Consider the following 17537-nt stretch of genomic DNA (forward strand, 5'->3'; position numbering starts at 1 on the left):
TTTATCCAATCAATATGCACTTTTTGGGATTTTATTTTTACTAAAAACATGTAAGCAGAATACATATTGGCCTAAATTGATGAAGAAATTAGATTTTTTAAAATGTTTTATTGGATATGTTTTATAGCATAAAGAAAAAAATATTGTTTTTATTTCAAAATTGTTGGTTTTTTTTGTTTATAGCACAAAAAATAAAAACTGCAGAGGTGATCAAATACCACCAAATGAAAGCTCTCTTTGTGGGAAAAAAGGACATCAATTCATTTGGGTACATTGACACATGACCGTGCAATTGTTAGTAAAAATAACGCAGTGCCGCATCACAAAAAAGTGCTCTGGTCATGAAGGGGGGTAAACCTTCCAGAGCTGAAGTGGTTAAAGTAGAACTGTAGGCAACATTTTTTCTCATTTTTGATAGAGTAAGGGAGGGTTATAACCTCTGTTGGATTTTTTTTTTCACCATCTGGAGACTCCCTTTCACTTCCTGTCCCATATCCAAAGAGGAAGTGAGAGGAAATCCCTACGAATTAAGGGAATTCCTTGGGGACCCCCCGCTCACTAGAACTAGTGTCCCCATTGGAAGATTTCCCCTCTATTACTTTTCTGGGGACAACCCAAAGTTTGTAATTTTCTTTTATTTTCACTTTTAATGATAATGGTAAACAGGACAATAGAGGGGGTGACTCTGCTAAACATGGGCACAGACAGCAATAAAAACTGACAGGTGTTCTAATCCCTCTCCACTCTATCCAAAGCTACCTGTACAAAAAAAGTTTTTCCTTTAGTTATACTTTAATGCATATCCTCAGTTTTGGATGAACTCTTTTATGCTTTGTATATGAAGTTTACAACAAAAATGATTTTCACATAATGTTTACAACAATAATTTAAAATACCTATATGCTGAAAATACAATGGTGTATACAATGATTTCCTTTCAAATGACCACTAAACAGTATCATTTTCATACTCTGGTTTCTGTAAAAGAGTTTTAAATACAATTAATTGATGAATTAGAATTTAACAATGTAATATATTGATAGAACATTGGCTTAATTTTAGAAGAATATCAGAATCGAATATATTAGGAATACGACATCATGCATACTGAGTGTTAGACCTCAATGCATGAGAATCCACTGCTGGTCCAGATGGTGCATCAAGCATTAATAATGTTTAGGGCAGATGCACCCAGGAAAAAATTCCTGGAACACAAGCCTTAACACAGGGACAAGATGCTTTGCTAGTGGGCCTCCCCTGGCAAGGTACACTTCCCATGTTGAGGGTGGGGGTGGGGGGGGAGGGCACCTTGCCAGGGGGGACCCCCTGGAAAAGCACCTCCTTGTCCCTATTTCTTCTTCCCCACAATGTTGGCCCGGTGCTTGTGGGGGATTTTCAGGGGAAGGAATTATCAGAATCTAGAAGCATCTAGAAGTCCCCGTTGAAGTAAGGGATGCTTGATCACACATGAGTAAGTGATACTTTACATTGTAAATAAACATTGTAACAAAGCCCTTTATTAAAAAAAATATCCCATGTTGTAAATCCATAGTTGATCACATCATACAGTGATGTCAATTCACATTAGTCACAATGAACGGGTCCTACCGACCCACCGAGGCAAAAAAGCGCACAGTTCAGCTGACAACGCAGCTCCTGATGACTGCTTGCAGCAAATGACTCCTCCACAGCTGAACGTAAATAAAGGGGCCAATGGGTGACATAATTGAGTGGATATGAACATGACCAAATTTGATCAGTGATGTCATGGGGAATCTTCCATGACCTGATTGACCAAAATATGATGATGTCCATATTTGGTTAATTGCATTACCCAGGATAGCCCACCCCTTTGTTTACACCTTGCTGCTAGCTGAAGAAATGTCATTCCTGGCAAGACTCTGTTAGGAGCGGGTATGTTTTTTTTTTTTTCGGGTGGGTTAGTGTGCATCGTTCATCATGATTAACATAGTACTTCAACGCAATGTCATTAACAATGGATTTACATTTTGTCAAAATGGACTTTGTCAAAGGTGTGTGTGTTTATCTATTTTTCATTTCTTTTTGTGAATGAGTAACCAGGGGTACAATGTACTCTTTATTCATTCATGTAGGGGAGGGACGCAGTATCTTCAGGTTCCAGATTCTGATGTGTCCTTCCACAGACCCCCACAACCACTGGGCTAGGGTTATGGCGAAGAGTCCCTTGCCCTCGTCAATATCCTTCCTATGTTGAGAGCATGTGGCCTGGTATGAGTCAGGAGGGGGGATGGGAAAGTCCATGTTCACTGCCCTCCTCCTCTCTGGCCAGCCAGGTTGTATGCCAGGATCAGAATCTAGTATGGATCGAGTATGGATTTTGGGAAGGATCTCACCCTAGAGGATGACATTACTCTTCAAACTTTTGAGGTTCACACACTATCCTTTGAGGGGCTGGTAGTACATATTTTCCAATTTTAGAGGCTATCTTTACATTTTTCCAAAGATCATACATTTGCAGGCACTAAACACTGGCTATATGCAGTATTTTAGAACTGGTATAAGCAATGTCCCTTTTCTGTTAACTAAAAAGACAGGCTAGCATATGATTTTCAAAACCTCAAAGGTTGAAACTCAGTCCTTGGTAGATGCTGGAATGCTAAACAGCCTACTGATTTCTTTTTACCTTAGGGCACTGTGATGGTGAAATATTTTCCAGGTCTGCATAGCTGTTCTGGCAAGTATAAAGGGGTCCTGTCTAAATTTTGGGTAGGAACAGAGCTGGAAACTTAGATCTTAACAATGGAGTCCACATGAAATGTAAGAAGCTAGCTGGTGGTCAGCAGATCTCACCAAAAGTTAAGATATCTATTTGGGGTCAACTGGCTTTTTAACAGTGTTAACATTTTTTGTTTGAATTATGGTTTTTATTTAAGGAAGTTTTTTCAAGAAACAATAAACAAGGAACATTAGAGTTTTAGCACAACATACAGTTAACGGTATTTGGATAAGTATTATAAAAGTTGTCAGGTAGGATATTGATGACTGGAAGAGGTATTTTAAATGATAAAATATTAAGAGGCTTTGGCTCCTTTGATGACCTTTCATGGGCTTATTTATTTGAGGTAAGGTAAGAGGGTAAATGTATTAGGAATTGCTCTTATTGTTAATAAGGCATGCAAGATAGTCTGTGATTTGGAGAGTACAAAAAACCTCTATACTATTGTCCAGGCCAGTCAGGGGTTTTGTCTCCAGTGTCAAGAACCCCCAGTGTACCCAAGAATGAGTAACGCAAGTAGCAAAAGAAGTGGAAAGAGGAAAGGTATCAGGGGCCAAAGGTACAGTACTAAAGGGCAACAGACACTACACGAACAGGAACAAGGCCCATAACATGTAGTACATTGACATAGGTTTTGTTCTGTCCACCAGATGTGTATGCGCTGACTATTTGTACCTGTGTTGTTAAATTTACATGTAAAGTGTGTAATTTACTTAAGACAATCATATTTGGTGTGCAGGCTCCATCTAGCATTCCTTTTTGGTATTGCTGCAGTTCTGTTTATTTGTTTTAATGTATGTGTAATTTAGGAAGTTGTCAGCAAGCAGGGAATTCTGGGTAGAATCTTAACAGGAAGTGAACCAGTCACCATTCTTTTCAACACATTGCAGGAAGCAAGACATGTCTTTCTCAATCTATTGTCATCATCCCTTAGAGAACTTAAAAAGTATTTTTTTATTATCTCATCTTGTACTGTATATTGTTGTTTATGCAATGTATGCTGTATTGTATGCAATATTATACCTATTGAAGTCTATTTCTGTTATTTTGTAGTTTCACCTGGCTTGTTCTAATAAAACTGAGATCAAAGAAATATGGTATCTGAAGTTATTAGGATAAGAAGGTTTAGCTACCTGTCCCAGAGACAGAACAGGTTTTAACCCTTCCCTATTCTATCTGGAACTACAAAATAGTTTCAGAATAGCTGAACAGTGGCTGCATATGATTAGATGCAGCCACTGTTTGACCAACAATTTTCCATGTGGCTCCTTTGATTTTTGATCCAAAGGATGTTAAGTGGGAGGATGGTGACAGGGCCACCCATAGCTATCAGGAACTGGAATCAAATTAAATTTGTATAGTGTATGGCTAGCTTTACTTTCCTCACCCAGCCTAGTGGCTTTGGAGCATCCAGCACCATGAAAGGCTGTGTGCCTTTGTTCCCTACCGTCACTTAACAGTAATGCTCCTGCAGAAACAGAGCAGGAAAGCAATCATAACTATATGAGAAGAGCATTTCCCCTGGGTGTCCCAAACCTGCTCAACACTGACATGTGGGATAGGAGCTGTGGCCACATACCATTAAACAATGAAAACAACTTAATATGTGCCTGTCAGTTAAAACCACAAAGATACCATACACAAGTCGAATTATTTTAACCACTTCAGCCCCGGAAGAATTCACCCCCTTCCTGACCAGAGCACTTTTTGCGATTCGGCACTGCGTCGCTTTAACTGACAATTGTGCGGTCATGCGTAGTTGCACCCAAACAAAATTGACGTTCTTTTTTTCCCACAAATAGAGCTTTCTTTTGGTGGTATTTGATTGCCTCTGCGTTTTTTTTTTGCGCTATAAACAAAAAAAGAGCATCAATTTTGAAAAAAACACAATATTTTGTACTTTTTGCTATTATAAATATCCCCATTTTTTTTAAAAAAGCAATTTTTTTCTCAGTTTAGGCCAATATGTATTCTTCTACATATTTCTGGTAAAAAAAATCACAATAAGCGTATAATGATTGGTTTGCGCAAAAGTTATAGCGTCTACAAAACAGGGGATAGATTTATGGCATTTTTATTATTTTTTTTTTTTTACTAGTAATGGCGGCGATCTTTATCATGACTGCAACATTTTTTACACATTTTTGGGACCATTGGCAATAATACAGCGATCAATGCTATAAAAATGCATTGATTACTGTAAAAATGTCACTGGCAGTGAAGTGGTTAACACTAGGGGGCAATCTAGGGGTTAACTGTGTTCCCTGGGAGGTGATTCCAACTGAAGGGGGAGGGGACTAATTAGAGGAAGTGACAGATTGTGGTTCCTAGCTAATAGGAACACACGATCTGTCACTCCCCTCAAAACAGAACAGGTCATCCCTGTTCTGTGTCTCCTGCTCATGGCCGGCGGTCATCGCGAGCATCGGCACCCCGCTGTGCAGCGGGCACCTGCTATCCCGACCCTGCGAGCAGACGTATAGCTATGACGGCTCACGCAGGGGAGCCAACCTGACGCAGTATTGGCTCCCCTGAGGAGGCTGGTCGGGAAGCGGTTAAAGGATAACAGCAGCAAAGTGTTGCACCTTGTTAATCATTGACAAAAATAGAAGTTAGTATTTAGACTGATACCATTTATTGGCAAACTAAAAAAAAAATTAGTGCAAGCTTTTAAGGCATGCTGGCCTCTTCTTTGGGCTTATGGCCTAAACAAGAGGCCAGCTTGCCTTGGAAGCTTGGGCTACAATCTTTTTAGTTAGCCAATAAATGACATCAACCCTAAATCCAAACTTCAAGGATAACTAAACCCACTGTGGTCATTCCATATACTAATAGTACGTAGTGAAGTTCTTGCATATATACTTGATGCCTTCAAAAGTTCAAAGCAGTTCTATTTTTTGTTCTTGTTCTTTACCCATAATGTCATTCTAAGCTGACAGAATGAAGGTGTGAATTGACCTAATTACTCTTGGTGCAGAGTAGAGCATAAAAACGGGAAGACAGAAAAGTCATAGCATGATCACTTAATAATCATGCTAACTGGACAGGTAAAATATGCTGCAATTAAGGCAATTAAGACTTGAAATGCAAGAACAGATAGTGGCATTTTAGATTTAAGTTGTCATGCGTAGTCGATTCTGTTAAATTGGACATGTGTCTCAGAAGATGAATATCTGCTTAAAATTACGGTGAAATTAAGCATGAAATGCAAAAGTTTTCTATTGCTTTACATTTAATCTATTTTAGAGTGATTTTAAATTACTAGTAGAAGCCCAGGCATTTCTGTCATGTGCCAAGATATACTGTATACCATCAGTGGGGTGACAGTGCTAGCTAATTTAATGTGAAATTTTGAGGAACACCACATGATGGCTAGCAATTCTTCTGTTCATGTGTTTTTTAAAGCTAGGAGTTGTCTATTAAACCTACCTTTACCATCTAGTAAGTCACTGAACTGGCTGAAGCAAATAGATGGCAAATCCAGGACCAGGATGACAACTCCGCTGCACACTTTTTTACAAATTAACCACTTCAGCCCTGGAAGATTTTACCCCCTTCCTGACCAGAGCACTTTTTGCGATTCGGCACTGCATCGATTTAACTGACAATTGCGCGGTCATGCGACGTTGCACCCAAACAAAATTGACGTCCTTTTTTTCCCACAAATATAGCTTTCTTTTGGTGGTATTTGATCACCTCTTTGTTTTTTATTTTTTGCGCTATAGACAAAAAAAAGAGTGACAATTTTGAAAAAAATGCAATATTTTTTCCTTTTTGCTATAATAAATATCCCCCAAAAATATATAAAAAAACAATTTTTTTCCTCAGTTTAGGCCGATATGTATTCTTCTACATATTTTGGGTAAAAAAAATCGCAATAAACATATATAGATTGGTTTGTGCAAAAGTTATAGTGTCTACAAAATAGGGGATAGTTTTATGGCATTTTTATTAAGCCAAAAAATCTTGGCTTACTTTAACGAGAACCCAAGTCTAAAGACTGGTGCAAGTAATTTAGCCTACTTGCTGTGCAATTTTATATAAGTATTTGACCCATTACTTTTATGAATGAAAATAAATTAATAAAAAAACAAACAAATTCAAAGTATTGCAGAAATTATTATACTTTCAAATAATGCTTGTTTATCTAAAGGGACACAGGTTGGTTTCTTATTCACCACATTTCAGCATTAGCATACTTCAAGTTGTTTTCCATGGGTATGAACTATAATTTCTTTTATTATCAGAAACATATAAGAAATATATAGGATGATTACATGTTCTGAACTTCATGATTTACAGAGTTAATTAGGCAACATTTTCAAATCCAGAACCTAGGGGTATTAGGGCACATCTATCAAACTTTGTACATAGTACCAATTTGGCCATAGCTCCTTAGACACAGTGGAGAGTCTTAAGAAACACATTTGGCTACCATTATTGGGACCATGTATCATCTCATAAAAATGTTATAGGTCTTAACCAAGGATGTGTTTATAGAAATTTTAAAGGTCTGATGGTCTAGACCATGGGTCTCCAAATTTTCTAAAGAAAGGGCCAGTTTACTGTCCTTCAGACTTTTTTTTTTTGGGGGGGGGGGATGTACCCAGTATGAGTAAACAATGCAGATCTTTGGTATTAGAAGAAGAAATAATTGGTGTCATTGGAAGGAATAGTGTCCTGTTTTTGCTGTCAGTGGAAGGAATTATCCCCCATTGTTGGTGTCAGTGGCAGGAATAATGCCTCAGGGGCAGGATAAAGGCAAGTAAATGGCCATATCCAGCCCCAGGGCCGCAGTTTGGAGACCACTGGTCTAGACTCTCCTGTCATTACAATTCAAAAGATTTATTTAGATCATGTTCCAAAAGTACCATATAAGATAATTTTGAGAATGGTTTGGCAAGAGAGATACACAGGTCTGTTACGTCTTTTATATTTAAAGCAGAAATTAGAATTTAAACATGGTTGATACTTTTACAGATACAAAGTTTATTGATTAAAATCAAAATAAATCTGTCCAGACTGTAAGATGATGTTCAATATGAAAAAAAGAGTTCTAAAACTTTGGTTATTAAGTGAAACACATACACAAAATAAATCATACATGTGAAAGGTAAAAAAAAAGATTGTTACAAGCTCATAAATCTGAAGTTTAATTGCTTTCTTTTTTGTGGGATACAACTACAAGCACATTAGGTAAATGCAGTGGTCTGTATCAAGTTGCTGTTGTCAGATACTATCCGGAGAGGATGTTTTGCGTCCTGTAAGGCAGCTGCTGCTACAGAAAAAAACTGCACCACTCGCTCACCCTCTTCTGTCCTCTTAGCCCTTTACAAAATCCATATTACTACTTTCACACGATACTTTGTGGTCTGTGAATAAAGGAGGAGCAGTTGAATGAAGGGATCTTTTCCACCCATTCACAGAACACTATGCATTATGGGAGTGTAGTAATACTAACCATGTGAATGACAGAAGGGGCAGAAGGGGGTGGGCAGGTGTTGCAACTTTTCACTATCACTTAAGGCCACAAGAAATTACTTGCAGGTAATCAGATACACACCCTTACACATACAGTACAAATATATATATATATATATATATATATATATATATATATATATATATACACCCTGTTCCAAATTATTATGCCAATTATATTTTTCTCATTTACCTGAATAATTGATGTAAATTACAGCCAGCATAATTCTCATGTTATCAGCTATTAAGAGTACAATTCCAATTTTATTGAGCAAACCTAATGATAACAGTTTTTTTTTTTTTAATAAAAAACTTAATTATTATGCACAGTAAGCTTCAAAACACTTTATAGGTTGTAAAGAACTGAAAATTGTCATTAGTTGTGTTTGCAGCATATTTACTGAAATTAAAAGCCATTTCAATCAAACTTTTTAAACATTTTAACAGATCACATTACATTTTAAAATAGGACCCCTTATTTGATAGCAGCTTCACAAGTCTTGCATCCATTGAACTTGTGAGTTTTTGGACAGTTTCTGCTTGAATTTGTTTGCAAGATGTCAGAATAGCCTCCCAGAGCTGCTGTTTGGCTGTAAACTCCCTCCCACCCTCACAGATCTTTTGCTAGAGGATGCTCCAATAGGATTGAGGTCAGGGGATGATGGAGGCTACACCATGACTTTCTCTACCTTTTATCCCCATAGCAGCCATTGATGCAGAGGTATTCTTTGCAGCATGAGATGGTGCATTGTCATGCATGAAGATGATTTTATTACGGAAAGCATAGTTCTTCCTTCTGTAAGAGGGAAGGAAGTGGTCAGTCAGGAACTCCACATACTTTGCAGAGGTCATCTTTACACCTTCTGGGACCCTGAAGGGGCCGACCAGCTCTCGTCCCATGATTCCGGCCCAAAACATGACTCCACCATCGCCTTGCTGACGTCGCAGCCTTGTTGGAACAGGGTGGCCATCCACCAACCATCCACTACTCCATTCATTTGGACCATCCAGGGTTGCATGGCACTCATCAGTGAACAGGACTGTTTGAAAATTAGTCTTCATGTATTTTTCTGCCCAATGCAGCCATTTCTGCTTGTAAGCATTGGTTAGTGGTGGCTGAATGGAAGGTTTATGCACAGTTGCAAGACTCTGGAAGACTCTACACCTTGATGTCCGTGGGACTCCAGAGGCACCAGCAGCTTCAAATATCTGTTTGCTGCTATGTAATGGTGTTTTAGCAGCTGCTCTCTTGATCCGATGCATGTATCTGGCAGAAATCTTCCTCAATTCTGCCCTTATCTGCACGAAACCCATCTCTTAATAGTGCGATGATCACGCTTACGTTTTCATGAAATATCTAATGTTTTCATACCTCGTCAAAGGCATTGAACTATTTCACTCTTTTCGGCAGCAGAGAGATCCTTTTTCTTCCCCGTATTGTTTGAAAATGGTGCTTCGCTTAATAATTTGGAACACCCTCCTTTAGGCCCTTTTCACACTTATACGACTTCAAAGTCGTGCAATTTTACCGCGATTTTGCCGTGATTTTACCGCGATTTGGGAGCAGTACTACATTGTATGACTTTTCCACAACTTTGGCATTAACCATTCTCAGCTTGTGCTTACAAAGTAATGCTGAAATCGTGTCTATATCATTCAGGTACGATTTGCATGCTACTTGAGGGTTTAACATTGTGGTCTATGAAGTACAAATCGTATGGAAGTTGGACCAAAGTACTGCAGGGACTAGGCCCCTTTCACACTTATACGACTTGTCCTACGATTTTGTACTGCAAAATCGTATGACAAGTCATTCTCCATGATTTTCAATGACTACCATTCATATTGGCACGACTTTAAGTCGTGCCGACTTGAAAGTAGTCCCTGCACTACTTTGGTCCAACTTCCATGAGAGTTGTACTCCATAGACCTCAATGTTAAACCCTCAAGTAGCATGCAAATCGTACCTGAATAATATAGACACGATTTCAGTATGACTTTGTAAGCACAAGCCTCACACCATGTATAGTACCTGACCGCGAGATTGTGTTTCTCGGCGACAGGGTACTGTGCATGTCACGCTGATTGGGAAAGGAAAACTTTATTTTCCTTTTGCGATGAGCGACAGGCAGTGCTCACAGCTGTCTGGTATGAATCATGAGGGGGAATGCCGCACCAAGTTTTAAATGAAAAAACCGGCGTGGGTTCCCCCCAGGGGCATACCAGGCCCTTAGGTCTGGTATGGATTGTAAGGGGAACCCCCTATGCCGAAAAATCGGCGTGGGGGTCCCCCCAAAATCCATACCAGACTCTTATGCGAGCACGTAGCCCGGCTGGTCAGGAATGGGGGTGGGGACGAGCGAGCGCCCCCCCTCCTGGACCGTACCAGGCCGCAAGCCCTCAACTTGGGGGGGTGGGTGCTTTGGGGCAGGGGGGCGCCCTGCGGCCCCTCACCCCAAGCACCTTGTCCCCATGTTGATGAGGACAAGGGCCTCTTCCCGACAACCCTGGCCGTTGGTTGTCGGGGTCTGCGGGCGGGGGAGCTTATCGGAATCCGGGAGCCCCCTTTAATAAGGGGGCCTCCAGATCTCGGCCCCCCGCCCTTTGTTAATGAGTATAGGGTACATCGTACCCCTACCCATTCACCTAGGGAAAAAAGTGTCAATGAAAAAACAGTACACAGGTTTTTAAAGTAATTTATTAGGCAGCTTCGGGGTCTTCTTCCGACTTCGGGGGTCTTCTTCCGACTTCGGGGGTCTCTCCGGCATCTCCTCCCGGTGTCCTGATCTTCTGCCGCCTCCTCCGCTATCTTCTGCTGCTCTTTTGCTAGCGGTGGCCTAGACTTCTGCCTTCTGCCTTCTTGTCTTCTTCCCTCTTCTCTTCTTCCGATGTTGACACAACGCTCTCTTCCGCTGGAATGCTGTGTGCGAGCCGCGCGATCACTTATATAGGCGGTGACCATGCCCCCTTATGAGGTCACAGTCCCGGGGCATGCTGGGACTGTGCCGTCATAAGGGGGCGTGGTCAACATCACCCGATGACCACGCCCTCTTATGACAGCACAGTCCCAGCATGCCCCGGGACTGTGACCTCTCATAAGGGGGCGGGGTCACCGCCTATATAAGTGATTGCGCGGCTCGCACACAGCATTCCAGTGGGAGAAAGCATCGTGTCAACATCGGAAGAAGAGAAGAGGGGACAAGACAGCGCAGAAGACCGGGCCCCCGCTAGCAAAAGAGCGGGAGAAGATAGCGGAGGGGCCCGGCAGAAGAACTGGACACCGGAAGAAGAGGTCGAACACCTGTGTAGTGTTTTTTTATTGACACTTTTTTCCCTAGGTGAATGGGAAGGGGTACCATAGGGTAGGGGGCCGGATCTGGGGCCCCCTTATTAAAGGGGGCTCCCGGATTCTGATAAGCGCTCCGCCCGCAGACCCCAACAACCAATGGCCAAGGTTGTCGGGAAGAGGCCCTTGTCCTCATCAACATGGGGACAAGGTGCTTTGGGGCGGGGGAGGCCCGCAGGGCCCCCCCCGCCCCAAAGCACCCACCCCCCAATGTTGAGGGCATGTGGCCTGGTACGGTTCAAGGGGGGGGGCGCTCGCTCGTCCCCACCCTCTTTCTTGACTGGCCCGGGCTGCGTGCTCGGATAAGGGTCTGGTATGGATTTTGGGGGGACCCCCACGCCGATTTTTTGGTGTAGGGGGTTCCCCTTACAATCCATAGCAGACCTAAGGGTCTGGTATGCCCCTGGGGGGAACCCACAACCGTTTTTTATTTAAAATTTGGCGCGGAGTTCCCCCTTATGATTCATACCAACTACTGTATGTTTTCATTTGTTAATGCCAAAGTTGTGGCAAAGTTGTACAAAGTAGTACTGCTCCCAAATCGCGGTAAAATCGCGGCAAAAAGTTTTTCCTTTAATTGGGCCCACCTGACAATCTAATTATCATAGGTGTTCGAGATTGTTTTCAGTTATCAAAAAAGCCCTGAGACACAATGCAGGTGGTCAGACACTATAGCTAGCTACTGTGCTTCACCTATAGCAGCCCCCTTTCCCTTAAGGCAAGCAGGCCTACTGGTACTTGGTTGCCCTCAGGACTTATAAACAATGCTATAGTGCCTGGCCACCATGCCAGGGCAGATGCAAACTAAGCAAACAAACAGACTACTTGCAGTTAGCAGACAGATAGCATGGTTCTATGAGAGTACAGGTAAAAGGCAGGCTGAGTTCAGGGAAAAGTCCAATATCCGATCCAGGTCATACACAGGGAAATCCAAACTAGCAAAACAGGGCAGACAAATGGGGGGCTCGATCAGGAACAACGCAGGTATCACTGTCTCTATCACAAGCAAGGAACAGAGCATTTGGCTTGCTTATAACAAGTGACTGACCATATCAATGGTCAAACCTTGTAGGTGGACACAGACAGGGAGAATGCAATAGCCAAAATCAGGATGCTGGAATGTGGAGCAGGAGCACTTAAGTGATCCTGAGTCCTGACAATAACTCAACACACAGCCATTAATTCATAAACTAATAGTATCCAGTTCAGAAGCACAAATTAGTGCACCATTCAAAACTATAGCAATAGCAGTGCTCCTGTCAGTCATTATCACTGACCCGCATTCATATGTTTAATCATATGAGAAACAAATGGGTGACAGTTGGTGTGTATAAAGTCCAAAAAGCAGATGGTGGTCCTAGTGGTTAATGAATAAGCGTGCACCATATACCAAGATCCACACCGCGTGTGTCACACTCCCCTAGGGGTTCAAACTCACCAGCAATATGTATATCACAAGCCTTGATATAATCAGAGAGCTGTCATCCAAATAGCAGGTAGGGTTAGAGCTGAATGTCACTCCATAGATGGTCAGACATAAAAAGAAAAACTCCACATAGCGTTATCCTGTTTAACTTTTATTGCAGCCCCCAATCTCCTTAAAATTGCACTTACACATGATAAGCATCAATAAGCATATATATTAGATTAGGTAAGCGTTATCACCAGTCCGTTGGAATGAGGATCAACCACAATCTGTAAAGCCCGCAATCTCTGATCAATCCCGGTTGTCTCTCTCTGGGGGTGACACGCAAACGTCACTTCAGGTCTCCGTAAGGTCACGTCCTGATATGTTTCATCATTACACCTTTGTTTGAGGGCGTGGCCTTACGGCGTGGCGTCCTGGTATTTAACAGCCGTCACTTCAGCCACTTAACCCCCCGAGTGCCCGACCACTCCATTTCTCAGTGGTGCACGCTAGCAGTGGAATTTATAGACTCAGAGGACAACATAATAAAGCTGAGATAGATGTGGCCCATAGATATTTACCCACATTCAGTACAGTAAATACATACATTTTTCATATGCATAAACTAAATCAATCATAAACACCTCATGAGGTCTAAATTCATATCTAAAAACTAGAATAAAATACATATTAATCTTAAAATTGATAGCTCATAATTAAAATTAAAATGGACTCACAATTTACAAACAAAAACATATCAATAACATTCAAGGTAAATGTAATAAAATCAATAAAATCATATCATAATAAATGACAAGGCAAAGATGTAAATTCAGTAATCACTGATAAAACAATTAATATTGAGTTCTACATTTAACCCTTTTGGCGTGAGTGTGTCTGTCAGATATATCCAGTGTGTTTCACGTTTGAATAATTTCCTTACTATATTGGAATCTCTCCACACTGGTCTGATCAACAGCCCAAAATTTTAAACCTAAAGGGTCCTGGTTATGACAAGGCTTAAAATGTAGCGACACACTATGGTCCTTGAATTCAAGTATTATATTCTGGATATGCTCCGCAATCCGGATTCCCAAAAGTCTCTTAGTACACCCTATATACATCAGCCCACAAGGGCATTCCAAGGCGTACACTACATGTGTACTGTTACATGTAATTAATTTACTGATTTGAAATTCCCTATTGTGGGAGGTGGAAGTAAAACTCTCACTGTTCTGGAAACTTCTCTACATGCCTTACACTTCCTACATGCAAAAAACCCATCTCTATCACAAAAGGATGGTGGTCTTATAGGAGGGTCTAATACTTTTTTTACTACCATATCCCCAAAACTAGGGGCCTTTCTGTAGATAAACTTAGGTATGGGTGGGAGTACAGGTTTTAGTTTTTATCCAGGCATAGAATGTGCAAGTGTGCTTAAAAAATTACTTCCACTTCTTTGTATTGTGAGTGGAAGCCTGAGATAAAACCCCATTCATGATTAGTGTTATCCCTCAGAGATATCTTGTAGACAATCTTCTCATGGGAGTGCCATTACTTCATCTACCACTGTGTCCAAGTATTGAGGATTGTATACTTTATCTACACATCTACTTTTTTTTTAATACTTGAGACTGTGTGATGAAGTCACTGGAGCAGTTTCTTTTAACTCTCAATATTTGGCCTTTAGCAATATTTCTTAACCAGAGGGGATGGTGTCTACTTTGTAAAGGCAGATAGCTATTGCGGTCAGTGGGCGTAAAGTACACTTTAGTTTTGTCAGAAACCACGAATCAGACTGAGACAGAAGTACAGTTAAATCACACTTGTTTAATAATAATAAAAAAAGGTAAACAGAGTAAACGTAGTCAAAACATAGCCAGAGTTCAGAAACCGGAACGAATAGTCAAACAAGCCAAACGTCAGGGAGCCAAAGATCAGCGTAGTAGAACAGCAAGCAGGATCTGGAGCCAGAAGGAATGTCAGCCAAGCAAGACTTTAACAGGAACACAGGAGAGCGTCTCTAGAGATGTGACCAAGGTGAAGGCAGAGATAATCTGGGCTGGATGACTTAAGTAAGCAGGACTGACAAGCAGGATATCATCAACAGGTGACTCACTGTGCAGAGATAGGAGCTGGCAATTAGCCGACAGCTGAGTGGGCAGTTTTAGGAAGAAGGGCTGAGCCCAGCCCTGAAAGTACCCCCTCCTCAACGACCCCTCCTCCTCGGAGGACCACCAGGCTTGAGGGGAAAATGTCTATGGAAATCACGGAGGAGGACAGGGGCATGTGCGTCTGAGGATGAGACCCAAGAGCGTTCCCCTGGACCGTACCCCCTCCAATGCACCAGGTACTGTATGCACCCACAGAACCTACGGGAGTGAACAATGGACTGTACTTCATTCTCCTCATGGTTCTCAACCTGTACAGGGTGAGGACATGGCACCAAGGTGGTAAAGCAGTTGCAGACCAAAGGTTTTAATAAGGAGACATGAAATACATTTGAGATATGCATAGTAGAAGGAAGGTCGAATGCGTAAGCCACTGGGTTAATCCTGCGGAGAATACGGAAAGGCCCAATAAACCGAGGTGCAAACTACAGAGAGGGAACAGGAAGTCGGAGTTTGCGAGATGACAGCCAGACCATGTCCCCAGCCTGGTAGGAAGGCGCCGAAAGGCGTCTGCGGTCAGCATTGAGTCTGTACCTATCATTAGCATGTCGCAAAGCCTCCTGGACTTGTGCCCAAGTGGAATAAAGACCATGGATTTATTCCTCTAATGCAGGAATACTCTGCGGAACAAACGAGTCAGGCAACATGGAAGGTTGGAAACCATAGTTCGCCATAAATGGGGACAATTGGGAAGCAGAATGCAAGGCACTATTGTGAGCAAACTCTGCCCATGGTAAGAGGTCTGACCAGTTGTTATTAGGGATGAGCCGAACACCCCCCGGTTTGGTTCGCAGCAGAACATGCGAACAGGCAAAAAATTTGTTCGAACACGCGGACACCGTTAAAGGCTATGGGACACGAACGTGAAAAATCAAAAGTGCTAATTTTAAGGGTTAATATGCAAGTTATTGTCATAAAAAGTGTTTGGGGACCTGGGTCCTGCCCCTGGGGACATGTATCAATGCAAAAAAAAGTTTTAAAAACAGACGTTTTTTCAGGAGCAGTGATTTTAATAATGCTTAAAGTGAAACAATAAAAGTGAAATATTCCTTTAAATTTCTTACCTGGGGGGTGTCTATAGTATGCCTGTAAAGTGCCGCATTTTTCCCGTGTTTAGAACAGTCCGTGCACAAAATGACATTTATAAAGGAACAAAAGTCATTTAAAACTACTAGCGGCTATAATGAATTGTCGGGTCCCAGCAATACAGATAAAAGTCATTGAAAAAAACAGCATGGGATCCCCCTCAGTCCATTACCAGACCCTTTGGGTCTGGTATGAGTATTAAGGGGAACCCCGAACCAAAATTTTTAAAAAAAATTGCGTGGGGTCCCCCAAATTCCATACCAGGCCCTTCAGGTCTGGTATGGATATTAGGGGAACCCTGCACCAAATTAAAAAAAAAATGGTGTAGGGGTCCCCCTCAAAATCCATACTAGACCCTAAAGGTCTGGTATGGATATTAGGAGAACCCCACACCAAAATAAAAAAAAAAATGGCGTGGGGGTCCCCCCAAAAATCCATACCAGACCCTTATCCAAGCACGCAACATGGCAGGCTGCAGGAAAAGAGGGGGGACAAGAGAGCACCCCCCCTCCTGAACTGTATCAGGCCACATGCCCTCAACATGGGGAGGGTGCTTTGGGGTAGCCCCCCAAAGCACCTTGTCCCCATGTTGGTGGGGAGAAGGGCCTCATCCCCACAACCCTTGCCCGGTGGTTGTGGGGGACTGCGGGTGGGGGCTTATCGGAATCTGGAAGCCCCCTTTAACAAGGGGACTCCCAGATCCTGCCCCCCCCTGTTTGAGATGGTAACGAGTAGATTGTACCCGTATTATTTCACAAAAAAAGTATCAAAATGTTAAAAAACCACAAGACACACCTGAAGGGTCTGGTATGGATTTTGAGGGGGACCCCAACGCAATTTTTTTTTAAATTTTGGTTTGGAGTTCCCCTTAATATTCATACCAAACCCAAAGGGTCTGGTAATGATATGGGGGGATCCCATGCCTGTTTTTTTTAATGAGTTTTATCAGTATTGCCGAGACCCGACAATTCATTAAAGCCGCAAGTAGTTTTAAATGATTTTTTTTCCTTTAGAAATGTGATTTTGTGCAAGGACTGTTCTAAACACAGGAAAAATGTGCCACTTTACAGGCATACTATAGACACCCCCCAGGTACGAAATTTAAAGGAATATTGAATTTTTATTGTTTCACTTTAAGCAGTATTAAAATCACTGCTCCCGAAAAAACGGCCGTTTTTAACACTTTTTTTGCACTGATACATGTCCCCTGGGGCAGGACCCAGGTCCCCAAACACTTTTTATAAAAATAACTTGCATATTAACCCTTAAAATTAGCACTTTTGATTT

Source organism: Aquarana catesbeiana, linkage group LG04 (genome assembly GCF_042186555.1).
Source record: "Aquarana catesbeiana isolate 2022-GZ linkage group LG04, ASM4218655v1, whole genome shotgun sequence".
Taxonomy (NCBI): Eukaryota; Metazoa; Chordata; class Amphibia; order Anura; family Ranidae; genus Aquarana; species Aquarana catesbeiana.